The sequence below is a fragment of the Macaca fascicularis genome, chromosome 4 (assembly GCF_037993035.2).
Source record: "Macaca fascicularis isolate 582-1 chromosome 4, T2T-MFA8v1.1".
Taxonomy (NCBI): domain Eukaryota; kingdom Metazoa; phylum Chordata; class Mammalia; order Primates; family Cercopithecidae; genus Macaca; species Macaca fascicularis.
In genome coordinates this window covers 107,701,056-107,719,653 of record NC_088378.1, presented here as the reverse complement: position 1 = coordinate 107,719,653, position 18,598 = coordinate 107,701,056, and the positions used below count along the sequence as shown (strand labels likewise).

General features: G+C 35.0%; 1 long non-coding RNA gene across 1 annotated transcript in view; it reads right to left on the bottom strand.

The window, feature by feature from the left end:
- Positions 1-253: 253 nt before the first annotated feature.
- The window catches only part of LOC141410221 (uncharacterized), a 58,145-nt gene continuing 39,800 nt past the window's right edge, over positions 254-18,598 (bottom strand). The window contains exon 2 of the long non-coding RNA XR_012434447.1: positions 254-572. This is a non-coding gene — a long non-coding RNA (uncharacterized lncRNA). The remainder of the gene's footprint in view (positions 573-18,598) is intronic.

The window sequence follows — 18,598 nt, the reverse complement described above, 5'->3', positions numbered from 1 at the left end:
TTTCCTGATTCCCTTGTCCTTTATTTCATCACACACACGAAAGAAGATGAGAAACGTTCAGCATTTAGTAGTGGGGGCCACTTTGAGATTAGTTTGTCAATTGCCATATACGTTTGCTTTTGCTCGGTGTATCTGTGTAAAGCAATATGTACTTCACGTAATAAAGGTACATTATAATTATGACTTGAGGGCAACACAAAGACTGGTTTGTGATTAAACATTTCACATAGTAGGAGGTGCTTGGATCTTATTATATTTTTAATTCTTTTTTATTATACTTTAAGTTCTGGGATACATGTGCAGAAGGTGCAGGTTTGTTACACAGCTATTCATGTGCTATGGTGGTTTGCTGCACCTATCAATCCGTCATCTACAACAGGTATTTCTCCTAATGCTGCCCATCACCCCACCCTCCACCCCCGGACAGGCCCCCTGGTGTGTGATATTCCCCTCTCTGTGTCCATGTGTTCTCATTTTTCATCTCCCACCTAGGAGTGAGAACTTGCGGTGTTTGGTTTTCTGTTCTTCTGTCAGTTTGCTGAGAATAATGGTTTCCAGTTTCATCCATGTCCCTGCAAAGGACATAAAAATACAAAGAACCCAAGTCAAACTAGATCAAATTCTCTACTCTTCTATTTTAGGTTTCTGCCCACATGCTACTCACTTAAATTCATTGTATCCCAAAATAAATCTTCTTTTTCTTTTTTTTTTAAATAGAGACAGGGTCTTCTTCTATTACCTAAGCTGGAGTGCAGTGGTGCAAACATGGCTCACTGCAGCCTCGACCTCCCAGGCTCAATTGATTTCCCAGCCTCAGTCTCCTCAGTCTCCAGAGTAGCTGGGATTACACGTGTGTGCCACGATACCTGGCTAATTTTGTATTTTTTTGTAGAGACAGGGTTTAATCATGTTTTACAAGCTATCCTCAAACATCTGTACTCAAGTGACCCAGAATAAATGTTAGTATTTGCGAGGTAGGGTATGTTAGAAATGTTGTATTTCTAAAATGAAAACAATGACTTCAAGTGGATAGTTTCAATGGAACAAGGTTCAAAAATATTGGGTGAATGATATAAATATGCCCTACATTTCCACAATGACTTAAGTTAAAATATGACCTCGAATGCTATAAATACAAGAAAAAAATATCCTGAGTGGACACTTTATTCAAACATTGATCAAATATGAGGAAAACATTGGTAAAATATGAGAAAAAATATGATAATTTTTAGATTCTATATGAAATATTGGTCCATATATGAATTTTTTGAGGATTCTTTAAATGTTTGCAAAATTAATTAAGATTTATGGTTTCCTTTCTGAATTATATTTGGCATACTAATGAAGGAACCGCTTCCCTGTACAATTATTTCCAAACATGTTAAGCCTGGACACTGTGAAAATTCTCATAATTTTTCAGAATTTTTTCCCCTGACAGCCTTATTTTCCCCTTCTCAAAGGTTTTTTTTTTTTTTTTTAAATACCTGTATGTGAAAGCATAAACATTTCTATCCACACACCACTTTATACTCTCTCTCTCTCTTTCTCTGTCTCCCACCTCCCTCTTTCTGTCTAAAGGATATCGTATGATTTTGTACTTTACTTTTGAACTATTGACCTATTGAGCTAATCTATTTGTCATCTTTTCACTTTTTCTCAATTCAGAAATGACCAAAATTTCTCCAAAGGACAATTTCATTTTTTGGTTTAGAATGGAAGAATATACTTGCTATAGGTCAGGTATGAATAACAAAAATGGAAGATAGATAACAGTAGGCATTGGGGCTCATAAAATAGCATGGATGGAAATAAATACCATGGATGGAAATAAATACCAATGGGGTTGACAGTCATGGAAGAAACTCTGCTGAACTGAAAGAAGAAATTATTAAATCTGTCTGCAAAGGATCTTGAAAAGCTTTACTCCAGACTAGTTGTTTGAGTTCGGGAAAATATATATGCAGAAGAATTCCTAGGGATGGAAAATGTAATGTGAATATGTATGCATATAACAAAAGGACTTGTTAAAGAACAAGAAAGTTGTGACCATCACATTGTATAGGCTTCTTAAGTGAGAAAAGAGGATGCATTTCCAGTACAAGAAGTTTTTATAATTTCAGCTTCTTAATACATACTTATATTGTCATGAATATTTTACAATGTAAGTGTCTCAGTGTCATCTATATTACTATTTATTTGACAGAGCATATGCCAGACCCCTGTTACTGTAAGCTTCTTTTTAAAATGTCTAATAAAATATTCATTCAGCTTCACATTTTAGGAAAGATCACAGTAGGTATCCTTAACATAAAGTACATTGCATTTTATAAAGTTTCTGTTTTACTCTGAGGATCTTCATTTAATTGTGAGCTAGGTCTAAGTGGGCCAGAGATCTGGGCAGCAAATGTGATATTCTTCAGGTGCCCTCCCCCCATCACATGCACAAGCACATTAAAAAGTCTCTATAGAGTAAGACACTTCTTGGCATATGGCTACAACTTGGAGACAGAAGGCTGTAGTAAAAAAATCCTAGATTTAATATTAGATCTTATTAGTCCTGGTATCAAGTAATTTCTCTGCTTTTGTGAGTAGAGTGGATTTAAACAATTAGTTTAACTGCTCAAAAGATGAATTTTTTCACTGAGAAATTGATATATTAACAGTATTTTGGTGTAAATTCATTCAGTCTTTTAAATAAGAAATAATTAATTCAGTATTTACTAATTCCCATACATAGATCTAGGAATTGAGACTATAGCTCTGAGGAAATAAAAAATAATTAAATAAACTCATTAATGTGCAATACGATATAAGTTAGGATAAGTGATGTGAGCAAGAATTGTCACAGTAATAGGACAGAGTGACAGCAGATTCTATTTGGAAAAGCAGTTAGTAAGTAACTTGCAATGAAGCAACGTGAATGCACCGTACGGCATATGTTCTCAAAAAGAAATGGTTACTAGTTTTATCATCAGGATTTATAACCATCGAAAATCTATAGAAGAAGTCAAATTTTTTATATAACCCTAGTTGAGTGGGATGGGCTCAATGGCTCATTTCTGTAATCCCAGCAGTTTGGGGAGCTGAGGCTGGTGGATCACTTGAGCCCACGAGTTTGAGACCAGCCTGGGAAACATGGTGAAATCCCATCTCTACTTAAAAAAAAAAAAAAAAAAAAAAAAAAAAAATTAGCAAGAAGAAGGGGTGTGGTAGCACACACCTGTAGTCTCAGCTACTGGGATGGCTGAGTTAGGAAAATCTATTGAGCCTGTGTGTTCGCGGAAGCAGTAGGCCATCATGCACCACTGTACTCAGCCTAGGGACCAGAGTGAGATCTTGTCTCAAAAAAATTATATAGGCGGAGCAAGATGGCCGAATAGGAGCAGCTCCAGTCTCCAACTCCCAGCGCGAGCGACACAGAAGACCGGTGATTTCTGCATTTTCAACTGAGGTACTGGGTTCATCTCACTGGGGAGTGCCGGACGATCGGTGCTGGTCAGCTGCTGCAGCCCGACCAGCGAGAGCTGAAGCAGGGCGAGGCATTGCCTCACCTGGGAAGCGCAAGGGGGAAGGGAGTCCCTTTTCCCAGCCAGGGGAACTGAGACACACAACACCTGGAAAATCGGGTAACTCCCACCCCAATACTGCGCTTTAGGAAACAGGCACACCAGGAGATCATATCCCACACCTGGCCGGGAGGGTCCCACACCCACGGAGCCTCCCTCATTGCTAGCACAGCAGTCTGTGATCTACCGGCAAGGCAGCAGCGAGGCTGGGGGAGGGGCGCCCGCCATTGCTGAGGCTTAAGTAGGTAAACAAAGCTGCTGGGAAGCTCGAACTGGGTGGAGCTCACAGCAGCTCAAGGAAACCTGCCTGTCTCTGTAGACTCCACCTCTGGGGACAGGGCACAGTAAACTAAGACACACAGACACCTCTGCACAGACGCAAACGACTCTGTCTGACAGCTTTGAAGAGAGCAGTGGATCTCCCAACACGGAGGTTGAGATCTGAGAAGGGACAGACTCCCTGCTCAAGTGGGTCCATGACCCCTGAGTAGCCTAACTGGGAGACATCCCCCACTAGGGGCAGTCTGTCACCCCACACCTCACAGGGAGGAGTACACCCCTGAGAGGAAGCTTCCAAAGCAAGAATCAGACAGGTACACTCACTGTTCAGAAATATTCTATCTTCTGCAGCCTCTGCTGCTGATACCCAGGCAAACAGGGTCTGGAGTGGACCTCAAGCAATCTCCAACAGACCTACAGCTGAGGGTCCTGACTGTTAGAAGGAAAACTATCAAACAGGAAGGACACCTACACCAAAACCCCATCAGTACATCACCATCATCAAAGACCAGAGGCAGATAAAACCACAAAGATGGGGAAAAAGCAGGGCAGAAAAGCTGGAAATTCCAAAAATAAGAGCGCATCTCCCCCGGCAAAGGAGCGCAGCTCATCGCCAGCAACGGATCAAAGCTGGATGGAGAATGACTTTGACGAGATGAGAGAAGAAGGCTTCAGTCCATCAAATTTCTCAGAGCTGAAGGAGGAATTACGTACCCAGCGCAAAGAAACTAAAAATCTTGAAAAAAAAGTGGAAGAATTGATGGCTAGAGTAATTAATGCAGAGAAGGTCCTAAACGAAATGAAAGAGATGAAAACCATGACACGAGAAATACGTGACAAATGCACAAGCTTCAGTAACCGACTCGATCAACTGGAAGAAAGAGTATCAGCGATTGAGGATCAAATGAATGAAATGAAGCGAGAAGAGAAACCAAAAGAAAAAAGAAGAAAAAGAAATGAACAAAGCCTGCAAGAAGTATGGGATTATGTAAAAAGACCAAATCTACGTCTGATTGGGGTGCCTGAAAGTGAGGGGGAAAATGGAACCAAGTTGGAAAACACTCTTCAGGATATCATCCAGGAGAACTTCCCCAACCTAGTAGGGCAGGCCAACATTCAAATCCAGGAAATACAGAGAACGCCACAAAGATACTCCTCGAGAAGAGCAACTCCAAGACACATAATTGCCAGATTCACCAAAGTTGAAATGAAGGAAAAAATCTTAAGGGCAGCCAGAGAGAAAGGTCGGGTTACCCACAAAGGGAAGCCCATCAGACTAACAGCAGATCTCTCAGCAGAAACTCTACAAGCCAGAAGAGAGTGGGGGCCAATATTCAACATTCTTAAAGAAAAGAATTTTAAACCCAGAATTTCATATCCAGCCAAACTAAGTTTCATAAGTGAAGGAGAAATAAAATCCTTTACAGATAAGCAAATGCTTAGAGATTTTGTCACCACTAGGCCTGCCTTACAAGAGACCCTGAAGGAAGCACTAAACATGGAAAGGAACAACTGGTACCAGCCATTGCAAAAACATGCCAAAATGTAAAGACCATTGAGGCTAGGAAGAAACTGCATCAACTAATGAGCAAAATAACCAGTTAATATCATAATGGCAGGATCAAGTTCACACATAACAATCTTAACCTTAAATGTAAATGGACTAAATGCTCCAATTAAAAGACACAGACTGGCAAACTGGATAAAGAGTCAAGACCCATCAGTCTGCTGTATTCAGGAGACCCATCTCACACGCAGAGACATACATAGGCTCAAAATAAAGGGATGGAGGAAGATTTACCAAGCAAATGGAGAACAAAAAAAAGCAGGGGTTGCAATACTAGTCTCTGATAAAACAGACTTTAAACCATCAAAGATCAAAAGAGACAAAGAAGGCCATTACATAATGGTAAAGGGATCAATTCAACAGGAAGAGCTAACTATCCTAAATATATATGCACCCAATACAGGAGCACCCAGATTCATAAAGCAAGTCCTTAGAGACTTACAAAGAGACTTAGACTCCCATACAATAATAATGGGAGACTTCAACACTCCACTGTCAACGTTAGACAGATCAACGAGACAGAAAGTTAACAAGGATATCCAGGAATTGAACTCATCTCTGCAGCAAGCAGACCTAATAGACATCTATAGAACTCTCCACCCCAAATCAACAGAATATACATTCTTCTCAGCACCACATCATACTTACTCCAAAATTGACCACATAATTGGAAGTAAAGCACTCCTCAGCAAATGTAAAAGAACAGAAATTATAACAAACTGTCTCTCAGACCACAGTGCAATCAAACTAGAACTCAGGACTAAGAAACTCACTCAAAACCGCTCAACTACATGGAAACTGAACAACCTGCTCCTGAATGACTACTGGGTACATAACGAAATGAAGGCAGAAATAAAGATGTTCTTTGAAACCAATGAGAACAAAGATACAACATACCAGAATCTCTGGGACACATTTAAAGCAGTGTGTAGAGGGAAATTTATAGCACTAAATGCCCACAAGAGAAAGCACGAAAGATGCAAAATTGACACTCTAACATCGCAATTAAAAGAACTAGAGAAGCAAGAGCAAACACATTCGAAAGCTAGCAGAAGGCAAGAAATAACTAAGATCAGAGCAGAACTGAAGGAGATAGAGACACAAAAAACCCTCCAAAAAATCAATGAATCCAGGAGTTGGTTTTTTGAAAAGATCAACAAAATTGACAGCCCACTAGCCAGACTAATAAAGAAGAAAAGAGAGAAGAATCAAATCGACGCAATTAAAAATGATAAAGGGGATATCACCACCGACCCCACAGAAATACAAACTACCATCAGAGAATACTATAAACACCTCTACGCAAATAAACTGGAAAATCTAGAAGAAATGGATAATTTCCTGGACACTTACACTCTTCCAAGACTAAACCAGGAAGAAGTTGAATCCCTGAATAGACCAATAGCAGGCTCTGAAATTGAGGCAACAATTAATAGCCTACCAACCAAAAAAAGTCCAGGACCAGATGGATTCACAGCTGAATTCTACCAGAGGTACAAGGAGGAGTTGGTACCATTCCTTCTGAAACTATTCCAATCAATAGAAAAAGAGGGAATCCTCCCTAACTCTTTTTATGAGGCCAATATCATCCTGATACCAAAGCCTGGCAAGGACACAACAAAAAAAGAGAATTTTAGACCAATATCTCTGATGAACATCGATGCAAAAATCCTCAATAAAATACTGGCAAACCGGATTCAGCAACACATCAAAAAGCTTATCCACCATGATCAAGTGGGCTTCATCCCTGGGATGCAAGGCTGGTTCAACATTCGCAAATCAATAAACATAATCCAGCATATAAACAGAACCAAAGACAAGAACCACATGATTATCTCAATAGATGCAGAAAAGGCTTTTGACAAAATTCAACAGCCCTTCATGCTAAAAACGCTCAATAAATTCGGTATTGATGGAACGTACCTCAAAATAATAACAGCTATTTATGACAAACCCACAGCCAATATCATACTGAATGGGCAAAAACTGGAAAAATTCCCTTTGAAAACTGGCACAAGACAGGGATGCCCTCTCTCACCACTCCTATTCAACATAGTGTTGGAAGTTCTGGCTAGGGCAATCAGGCAAGAGAAAGAAATCAAGGGTATTCAGTTAGGAAAAGAAGAAGTCAAATTGTCCCTGTTTGCAGATGACATGATTGTATATTTAGAAAACCCCATTGTCTCAGCCCAAAATCTCCTTAAGCTGATAAGCAACTTCAGCAAAGTCTCAGGATACAAAATTAATGTGCAAAAATCACAAGCATTCTTATACACCAGTAACAGACAAACAGAGAGCCAAATCAGGAATGAACTTCCATTCACAATTACTTCAAAGAGAATAAAATACCTAGGAATCCAACTTACAAGGGATGTAAAGGACCTCTTCAAGGAGAACTACAAACCACTGCTCAGTGAAATAAAAGAGGACACAAACAAATGGAAGAACATACCATGCTCATGGATAGGAAGAATCAATATCGTGAAAATGGCCATACTGCCCAAGGTAATTTATAGATTCAATGCCATCCCCATCAAGCTACCAATGAGTTTCTTCACAGAATTGGAAAAAACTGCTTTAAAGTTCATATGGAACCAAAAAAGAGCCCGCATCTCCAAGACAATCCTAAGTCAAAAGAACAAAGCTGGAGGCATCACGCTACCTGACTTCAAACTCTACTACAAGGCTACAGTAACCAAAACAGCATGGTACTGGTACCAAAACAGAGATATAGACCAATGGAACAGAACAGAGTCCTCAGAAATAATACCACACATCTACAGCCATCTGATCTTTGACAAACCTGAGAGAAACAAGAAATGGGGAAAGGATTCCCTATTTAATAAATGGTGCTGGGAAAATTGGCTAGCCATAAGTAGAAAGCTGAAACTGGATCCTTTCCTTACTCCTTATACGAAAATTAATTCAAGATGGATTAGAGACTTAAATGTTAGACCTAATACCATAAAAATCCTAGAGGAAAACCTAGGTAGTACCATTCAGGACATAGGCATGGGCAAAGATTTCATGTCTAAAACACCAAAAGCAACGGCAGCAAAAGCCAAAATTGACAAATGGGATCTCATTAAACTAAAGAGCTTCTGCACAGGAAAAGAAACTACCATCAGAGTGAACAGGCAACCTACAGAATGGGAGAAAATTTTTGCAATCTACTCATCTGACAAAGGGCTAATATCCAGAACCTACAAAGAACTCAAACAAATTTACAAGAAAAAAACAAGCAACCCCATCAAAAAGTGGGCAAAGGACATGAACAGACATTTCTCAAAAGAAGACATTCATACAGCCAACAGACACATGAAAAAATGCTCATCATCACTGGCCATCAGAGAAATGCAAATCAAAACCACAATGAGATACCATCTCACACCAGTTAGAATGGCAATCATTAAAAAGTCAGGAAACAACAGGTGCTGGAGAGGATGTGGAGAAATAGGAACACTTTTACACTGTTGGTGGGATTGTAAGCTAGTTCAACCATTATGGAAAACAGTATGGCGATTCCTCAAGGATCTAGAACTAGATGTACCATATGACCCAGCCATCCCATTACTGGGTATATACCCAAAGGATTATAAATTTTGCTGCTATAAAGACACATGCACACGTATGTTTATTGCAGCACTATTCACAATAGCAAAGACTTGGAATCAACCCAAATGTCCATCAGTGACAGATTGGATTAAGAAAATGTGGCACATATACACCATGGAATACTATGCAGCCATAAAAAAGGATGAGTTTGACTCCTTTGTAGGGACTTGGATGCAGCTGGAATCCATCATTCTTAGCAAACTATCACAAGAACAGAAAACCAAACACCGCATGTTCTCACTCATAGGTGGGAACTGAACAATGAGATCACTCGGACTCAGGAAGGGGAACATCACACACCGGGGCCTATCATGGGGAGGGGGGAGGGGGGAGGGATTGCATTGGGAGTTATACCTGATGTAAATGACGAGTTGATGGGTGCAGCACAGCAACATGGCACAAGTATACATATGTAACAAAACTGCACGTTATGCACATGTACCCTACAACTTAAAGTATAATAATAATAAATAAATTAAAAAAAAAAAAAAAAAAAAAAAAAAATTATATATATATTTATATAATTATATATAAAATTATATATACACACACATACACACACACGTACATATATATATGCATATATATACGTATATATAAAATACATATATATGACTAGTTGGAAATAATTTATTCAAATGATCTCTCTCCCTTGTCACTGCACTTATTAACATTTCATATATCTTAATTCAATGTTAAGAACAAACAATAATAAGGGTTACTAAGGCAAAGATTCGTCTGAAAACACTTGTTACACATTGTCTAACACCATAATCATTCTTAATAAGTGACCTACACTTTTGTATTTATATCTATATTTAATTTTTAAAAGAACAGGAATTCCTTTATAAAACAAAACTTTCTAAACTGTTGTAATTATTCAAGTGGGAAATGTATACTTTAAGTTCTGGGGTACATGTGCAGAATGTGGAGGTTTGTCACACAGGTATACATGTGCCATGGTGGTTTGCTGCACCCATCAATCCGTCATCTACATTATGTATTTCTCCTAATGCTGTCCATCACCCCACCCCCTACCCCCCACAGGCTCCGGTGTGTGATGTTCCCCTCTCTGTGTCCACGTGTTCTCATTGTTCATCTCCCACTTAGGAGTGACAACATGCAGTGTTTGGTTTTCTGTAAAAAAGTCTTAGATTTAATACAAAAAATCTGCTGCTCTATAAAATCATACAAAAACAATCTAAAAGATTTCCAAATTTACATTCAAAATATGCAATGTAGGTATCTAGAAATAATACTAAACATTGAAAAATTATTTGAGGAAATACTTGAATTAAGAAGTATGGGTTAAATAGTATATTTTATACTAAATTTGACTGCTGGTAATACTTGAGTTTCATCTTCTTTTCCCCAACTACTACCATAAAAATAGAGCCAAAAACAAGAATTTAGGTGTTCTTGTAGTTCCGAAATGAAAGAGAGAAGAACCAGGAATCATGAGTAGGGATAAGAGTTCAATATTAATAGCACATTATTGAGGGAAACTGGGACTCCGTTTGGAACCTTCTAAACTTCTTTTGGGACGTTTTAAAAGCATATCATGTTTTCCAAAATTATTTGAGCATCAAGGATTAACTGGAAGAAGTATTTTATTAATATTTCTTTAAGTATTAACAGGAAGAAGTATTAACAGGAAGAAGTATTAACAGAAAGAAGTATAATAGTCTACCTTTTCCCATTGGTCAAGGTTTTACGTTTAGGGAGAAAATCATTTACATTTCAAAGTTATGCATGCATGTTGGAAGAAGGAGATTTGGGAGACCTTAGCTGTATTTTTTTTTTTAACTTTTATTTTAGTTTTCGGGATACATGTGCAGGTTTGTTATACAGGTAAATTGCATGTTGTGGTGTTTGGTGTACAGATTATTTCATCTCCCAGATAATAAGAATTGTACCTGATAGGTAGCTTTTCAATCCTCACTCTCCTTCGACCCTTTGTCCTCTAGTAGGCCCCAGTGTCATTCCCTTTTTGTGTCCACATGTACTTGATGTTTAGTTTGCATTTATACATAAGTACATGCCGTACTTGGTTTTCTGTTACTGTTACTGCGTTAGTTCACTTAGAATAATGGCCTCTAGTTCCATCCATGTTGCTGCAAAGGACATAATCTCATTCTTTTTGATGTCTGAGTAGTATTTCCTGGTGTATATGTACCACATTTTATTTATCCAGTCTACTATTGGTGGACATCTAGGTTGATCCCATGTCTTTACTATTGTGAGTAGTGCTGCAATGAACACAAATGTGCATGTGCTTTTATGGTAGAATAATTTGTATTCCTTTGGGTGTATACCCAAATAATGGAATTGTGGCGTAGAATAGTAATTGTATTTTAAATTATTTCAGAAGTCTCTAAACTACTTCCCACAATTGATGAACCAATTTACATTCCTACCAGCAGTTTAATTGTTCTCTTTTCTCCTAAACCTCACCCGCATCTGCTATTTTTTGACTTTGTAATAATATCCATTTTTACTGGTATGAGATGGTATCTCATTGTGGCTTTTATTTGCATTTCTCTAATGATTATTGACGTTATGCATTTTTTACATGCTTGTTGGCCATATATATACGTCTTTGTTTGAAAAGAGTCTGTTTGTGTCCTTTGCCCATTTATTAACAAAGTTGTTTGGTTTTTGCTTGTAAGTTTGTTTAAGTTCCTTATAGATTCTGAATATAAGACCTTTGTAGGATGCGTCGTTTGCATCCGATATTTGCTGTATTGAGAATCATAGAAGCAGAAAGTGAAAGGCAGGAATCAGCAGGTTGGAGGATACATGTGTAAATTAAAGACATTTCATAGCATATATGTATATCAAGTCATCATGTTGTACACCTTAAATATATATAGTTTTTATTTGTCAATCGTACCTAAATAAGGCTGGGGAAAATTTTTTTAATAACATAGATACACTTCTATTGTATAAAACTCATAATTTCTTGGAACTCCGAATGCATTTTCACATAATATAACTGTAAGATGAAAGTGTCTTAAATCAATAATATAACCCCTAATGTACTATATTTGTGAAGTAAAACAATGTATTCTAAATTTTGAAATACCTAGAAAAAATTACCCCAATACATCCAAATGACAATACAAAAGGTGACAGATATCTGAAATACCTTGACTTGATCATTACACATCCTATGTATGTAACAAAATATGACATGTACCTCATAAATATGTACAAGTATTATGTATCAATTAAAAATAAATAATGAAAGTAAATAAAGAAAACACTAAGGCCTTGCTAAAATCACAGATGAGTTTGAAAAATCTAACACAATAGGCAATAAGCAATCTACATATTTGCATAATGATAAAAATGTTTAACAGTAGAACTAAAATAGATTTGATTGTTGGCATCCACAGACTCATTTAAGCAGGCTACCTTTTAATTACTCCATCATATATATTCCTTTATTTTTAAGCTGACCTTTTTTTTCCTCTTTGTCCATTTTCTCGTACCTGTTCTCTCTTGTTTAAAAGATTGTTTCTAGGAAAGAATCTGATACTATTCATTTATCATTTATTGTAAATTGATTCAATCTATTATCTCACATTTTAATTTAAGCATGTTCTTTCCTGTCTTTTAACGATATTTCAAAAAAGCAGTGACATCATAAGTATATTTTGCAGGCCATACAGCTGAAATTCCATTGAGTGACACTTTTATCTCTTCTGTGACACACTTGTATTGTCCGGATGCTTTGAGATGAGGCAGTGTAAACCCATTAAGATTAAAAAAAAAAAAAAAAAGAAAACTTTATTGTTTGATTCTCCTTTCTTCACTTTGGAAATTACTTCCAAAATAAACTATAGTGCAAGCAAATAAATTTGTGCTAATTCTCTAATTTGTGTCAGTGTAGAGACCCACATTGAAACATATGTATTATCACACAGCTAATTTTGTCTAAAAAACACTATGTGTGTGTGTATGTGTGTGTGTGCCCTTGTGTATACGTTTAATGCAAATTTATTTCTTCAGGTTAATCTATTGTAAACCTTAAGAGTAGTTATTTCACAACTTAGCAATTTGAGCTAAACAAAAATAAATATAGTAGAAATTAATTGCAATATAAGAGAAATTTGTCTCTCAAATATTGTTACTATTTTATCACACTGCAAAATGACAAAATTGTTATTCTAGAATCTTGATTGCAAAGAAAAACAGCCAACAAGATGCAAATTACTAGCCAATAAGTACATATTTTAAAAATAACAGCTATGCATTCTTAAAATAATTTTGTATTTCTATTATTTAAATACTTCTTGAGCTATAAGAAAATTAGCATATCCTAATCTTGAAATTTCAGTTTAATCAATATAAGAGTTTGATTTGATGATGTAATTCTCCCAAATCTTTGTAGTGATAAAAATAAACCATAGTTGTTTCTATTGCTACTATATATTTTTTTGAAGCATATATGCTAAGTAAATACTATTGCATAAGACATATGTTTATTTCCATGTTTTCAAAATCTCCTAATATACATATTTTTCATCAAGTTATATCATGTTAATTATGTGTTCTAAGCAATAACATTCTTAGTTTCTTTGGTAAAGATTTCTTATTTAACATCTATCATATCAGTAGCCATTATACGTTACCAAACACTTGGAAGATATGATTTTTGTGAATGCAAGTACTTCAATTCTTTACTGTTCAAATAGTTAAGAATCCATAAATTAATTTATCTTATTTTTTCTATTTTCATATTAAATAAAATATTTTAATAAGAAAATAAAATATTTTTACACATCAAAAATAAGTATTATTTTTAGAGAAAAAGTTGTTTTTGGTTTTTAATCACCAAAATTTGGTAAGATTTTTAATTCTTATTCAGACCAGTAGTGTAAAATTTACTGAAAATGAGGTGTTCAATATTCCAAAATTATGGTTCTTAGTGACTAGTCTCATGATGTAAATGAGAGATTTCACTTTCGTTTTTGAAATTATCTAAAAGGCAGTAAATCATATATTTAAAATATGAAATAGTGGCCAGGCATGGTGTCTCATGCCTGTAATCCCAGCACTTTGGGAGACTGAGGCAGGCAGATCACTTGAGGTCAGGAGTTCGAGACCAGCCTGGCCAACATGGTTGAAACCTCTCCTCTACCAAAACCAAAACCAAAACAAATAAAAACACAAATTAGCTGGGCATGGTGGCATGCACTTGTAGTCCCAGCTACTTGAGAGGCTGAAGTGGGAGAATAACTTGAACCCGGGAGTTGGAGGATGTAGTGAGTCAAGATAGTGCCACTCCACTCCAGCCTGGGTGACAGAGTGAGACCCTGTCTCAAAAAAATAAAAAAAAAAAAGAAAAAAATTCATATATAGCATATTTATCTTTAGTATAATTGTTTAAATCTTATTAATAATGAATATCATATTTTTATTACTAAAGTAACTATTAGCCAGGAATTATTATGCTCTAAAAGGGTTATTACTTTTAAATATTTTATAAAGTAGGTGGAGTAATAGTGCTTTTTTCACTGTCTTATACTATGTTAATGAATGTATGCCTCAGAAGAGAATAAATATCTCAGAAGATTATGAGTCATTTTATGGCAATATCTGTGTTTTATTTATCTTACTCCCTTTTACACATAGAGTCATTAGATAATTTTGCATATTAAATGCAATTGTCACATGCTTTTCATTATTTAATTCATTAATATGTGCAAAGATGATTGTTTTCATGAATAAACAAGTATGACAATCCTAACAAACATTATGATAAAGTTATAGCATGTGCTTTTATTTTTTCTCTCAGGTGTTGGGAAGAAGTTATTTACATTCCATATTTTGTAGTTAGTGTTAGGCTGATCCACATAAAATATGATAAATTATGATTGTTGGAGAAATGTAATTCAAAACAGTATCATTCCTGAACCCAGAATCCTCTTCCCAAGAGTAGCAAAGAAATAAAACATTTTTATTACTGACTAGTGTTTATACTAGAATATACTAGGCATCCAAGGCAATCTGCTAAGATAGCAAAGACAGAAAGAGATAGCACCCTTACATATAGCCAAGCAGATACAACCCATTTCATAAATGTTTCCAAGATAAGCAATAACTAGTCTTCAATAAGAGAACATGACAGCACCATTTTCATGCAGACTTGATGCCAGCTTCATCTAGTAATTATAATGACCATCTTTGTCAGCCAACTGGCTTTATCAGGAGTATAAATAAACTTCTCTTATCTTTATAACAAAAAGGTAGTTTTGCAAGTTAGAGCAAGAAGTTCACCAACGTTGGACTCCTATCTCCATACAGAAAATTAGACATAGGAGTGTTATCTCCCTTGATGTTTATCTTTCAAAGAGATGGTACTTAAGCTTTAGAGAGAGGCATTTCTGGGTCAACATAAAGCTGGCTGAAATTTTATAACATTTTGAAAAGGATTTACATTAATTTCAAAGAAATGTGACATTCATTTCAAAGAAAGGAAGAATACTTAAAGCTGCAATTTTTTTTTTTTTTTAAGTATATGCTCTGAGAAAAAAGGAAGGTGACAAGAAGTCAATTCCCTTATTTTCGACAGGAAGAATTAAGCCTCTTATTTTAAACTTTTATTTGTCTTTATAATCTTAACACATACTAAATCACACACAAGAATAAGAGTAATGTCATGACATGCCTTACAAAAAAACATGTTTCAAAATTATACTAGAAGCTTTTGAAATTTGTACTAAGCGTTTTTATAAGCCATGGATTTCTAATATATTTTGACTACAACTTTAAAACTAACATTATTCTTAGTAAAGAACCACGTCCACACATTATGTATTTATTTATTTTTAATCAACTAATGACCTGGCAAACAACTAGTGGACTCACAGAAGTCTGAAACCCTATTTTAAAATTGCCAACCTTAGTCCCAGCTACTCGGAAGACTTAGGCAGGAGAACTGCTTGAACCCAGGAGGCAGAGGTTGCAGTGAGCTGAGATCTTGCTACTGCACTCCAGCCTGGGTGAGAGTGAGACCTTGTATCCAAAACAAAAGAAAACATTGCCAACCTCTTTGATGTTTTGTGGAAACTATGTTGAAGTAGTGTTTCCGTATACGTACAGAGAAAACTATCGTCATGCATTTTATAGATTCTAGCCAGCCAAGAAATGAAATAAATTCTGTCTCAAGAAGAAAATAACAAATATTGAACCAATTATACTTAATCAATACATTAATAGATAATGAGTTTAAATTACAGATAGTCTGGTTAGAAATAAGGACTATTACAAATATTGACATAGTGCGTGATGTTAGGAAATATGGAGAATTATATATGTGCTATGAATAATTTCCTAATCATTATTAGCAAAAAATTAATTATATTAAGTCTAGATTGGATGAGCAGGAGCTGATGACACACACATATTGTTGTGAAGTTATCTAGGAGAAAATATAAAATTAAAATTGTTATCTCACTCCTAGTCCAGGAAGATGTGATGTTATAGAGAATTGAATACGGGATGAAGTACTGTAGTTTGTTTATTCTTTATAGAAATAAGACATAAGAAATTCATAGTTTTTAAATCATGAATGAATACAACTCATACCTTTATAAAATAGCTAAAGCACTTATAAAATACTGTGTGCCACGACTGTACTAAATGCTTTTCACATGTTGGTCATCTCATTTATGAAAATTGAGGCAAATATTTTCAATAGAATTAGCAAATAATATTCAATGTTACCTATCAGACTAATTTTCAGACAACTATTTTCAGTCATTAATAAGACTGGAATTTTGCTAATTTTCAATAAAGCGAAACATAAATTTAAAAATATATATATAAATTATCTTTGGTTTCTAAAAAACATTTGACAAAGTTCAACATCAATATAAAACCATATATATATTAAACCTTATATATGTATATGTTATAACCATATATACAATTTAAAACCACACATATCTAACCATATATACATATATAATCATATATAACCATATATGCATATATGTATAATGTATGTATATGTAGGTATATATCTCATATATGTATATAATCATACACAACCATATATGTATAGATGGCTAGATATATAAATATATGGTTATACATATATACATATGTGGTTATCTATATGGTTTTAAATCGATGTTGAATTTTGTCAAATATTTAATTGGAAACTCAAGGTAATTTGTATACATATATTTTTAATAAATATGTATTATATATGTATATATAAATATAATGTCATGCTCATAATACCTTAACATGAATGATTAACGATAATAAAAGAAGAAAGGTATACAATCTAAAGCTTCAAATCATGAACATCCACAATTATTTAATGTTTGTGAAGGCAGAAGTCAATAAAAGAGAAATTGCAAAGAATGAAAATAAGAAACAAAATTATCATTAGTTACAGATATCATATTTAAACATCTGAGTTTAAAATAACTGCCTTAAAATCTCTGAGGAACAATAAAAATACTCCATTATTTCTAAGGTGAAACGTGTTTCTTGTATAAATTTTATCATCACAAATCTGCAGGCAATCAAAGTGTTTATCAATAGGCAACGAATATAATAATTAAAAGATGATGTACATACTTTAGGAAAAATTAATTTTAGGAAAAATAAAATTTAGGGAAATTATGGAAAATTATGAATTACAATTATGAATGTGTTGTGTATATTTGGAGGAGGATTTAAATATTTGCAATGTTCTTTGATTTGAGGAGATATGTTCCATCGGCAGTATTTTAAATCTCAATTTTTCAATATAAACTCAAAAAAATGTTTATTCTTCTTGTATATTTTTTGTTATATTTTGTCTCATTTCTTCATATATGGTTACTTAAGTAATACTCTAGTACATTTTTTTTTCAGAGTGCTTTTTTACAACACTTTACTTTTACCATAATGTATAACTCAGATAATGGTTGCCAGATCACCCAAATATTCAAGAGAAAATGGAAGTCTGCATTTCATGTCAAATGTCTTGTTTTTAAAGGATATCAACTTAGCCAACTACAAAACAGTGTCTGAGTCAATACAACTTTTTCTTCACTTGCTTTCTCCTCACTTGTAAAGGGGTTGTAATGGAGAATTAGGCAAGAATCTATAATGAGCTACGTTATGGTAAAGATAGATGTAATAAAGAGAAGTTTCAGTTTTAAGATGTACACAGTATGAAACCAGTAACTGCATTTAAGGGTAAGAGAAAGAGGAAATTTAAGAATAGATATCACTGAAGTTTCTATATTAGGTAACAATACTAAATGAATTTAAAATATACCCTCAGACGATTAGGTACATTAGCTTAGCTTCAAAGAAAAATATGAATTAGAGAAACCAGTTTGGGCACCAATAAGATCTGAGTAGTAAATGGAACAATGAGGGAAGATGAGGTCTTCCACGGAGATAATGCAGATTAGTTATTAGAAAGAATGATGCAAAAGTTGAAAAAAGGAGTTTAAAAGGATAATACAAAAGGTTCCATTAAGGTGAAGAGCTCCAGGAGAATTTGACTTCAATGAAAGGGAAAGGACAGAACTGTAAAAGTGCACAAGAGATTTGG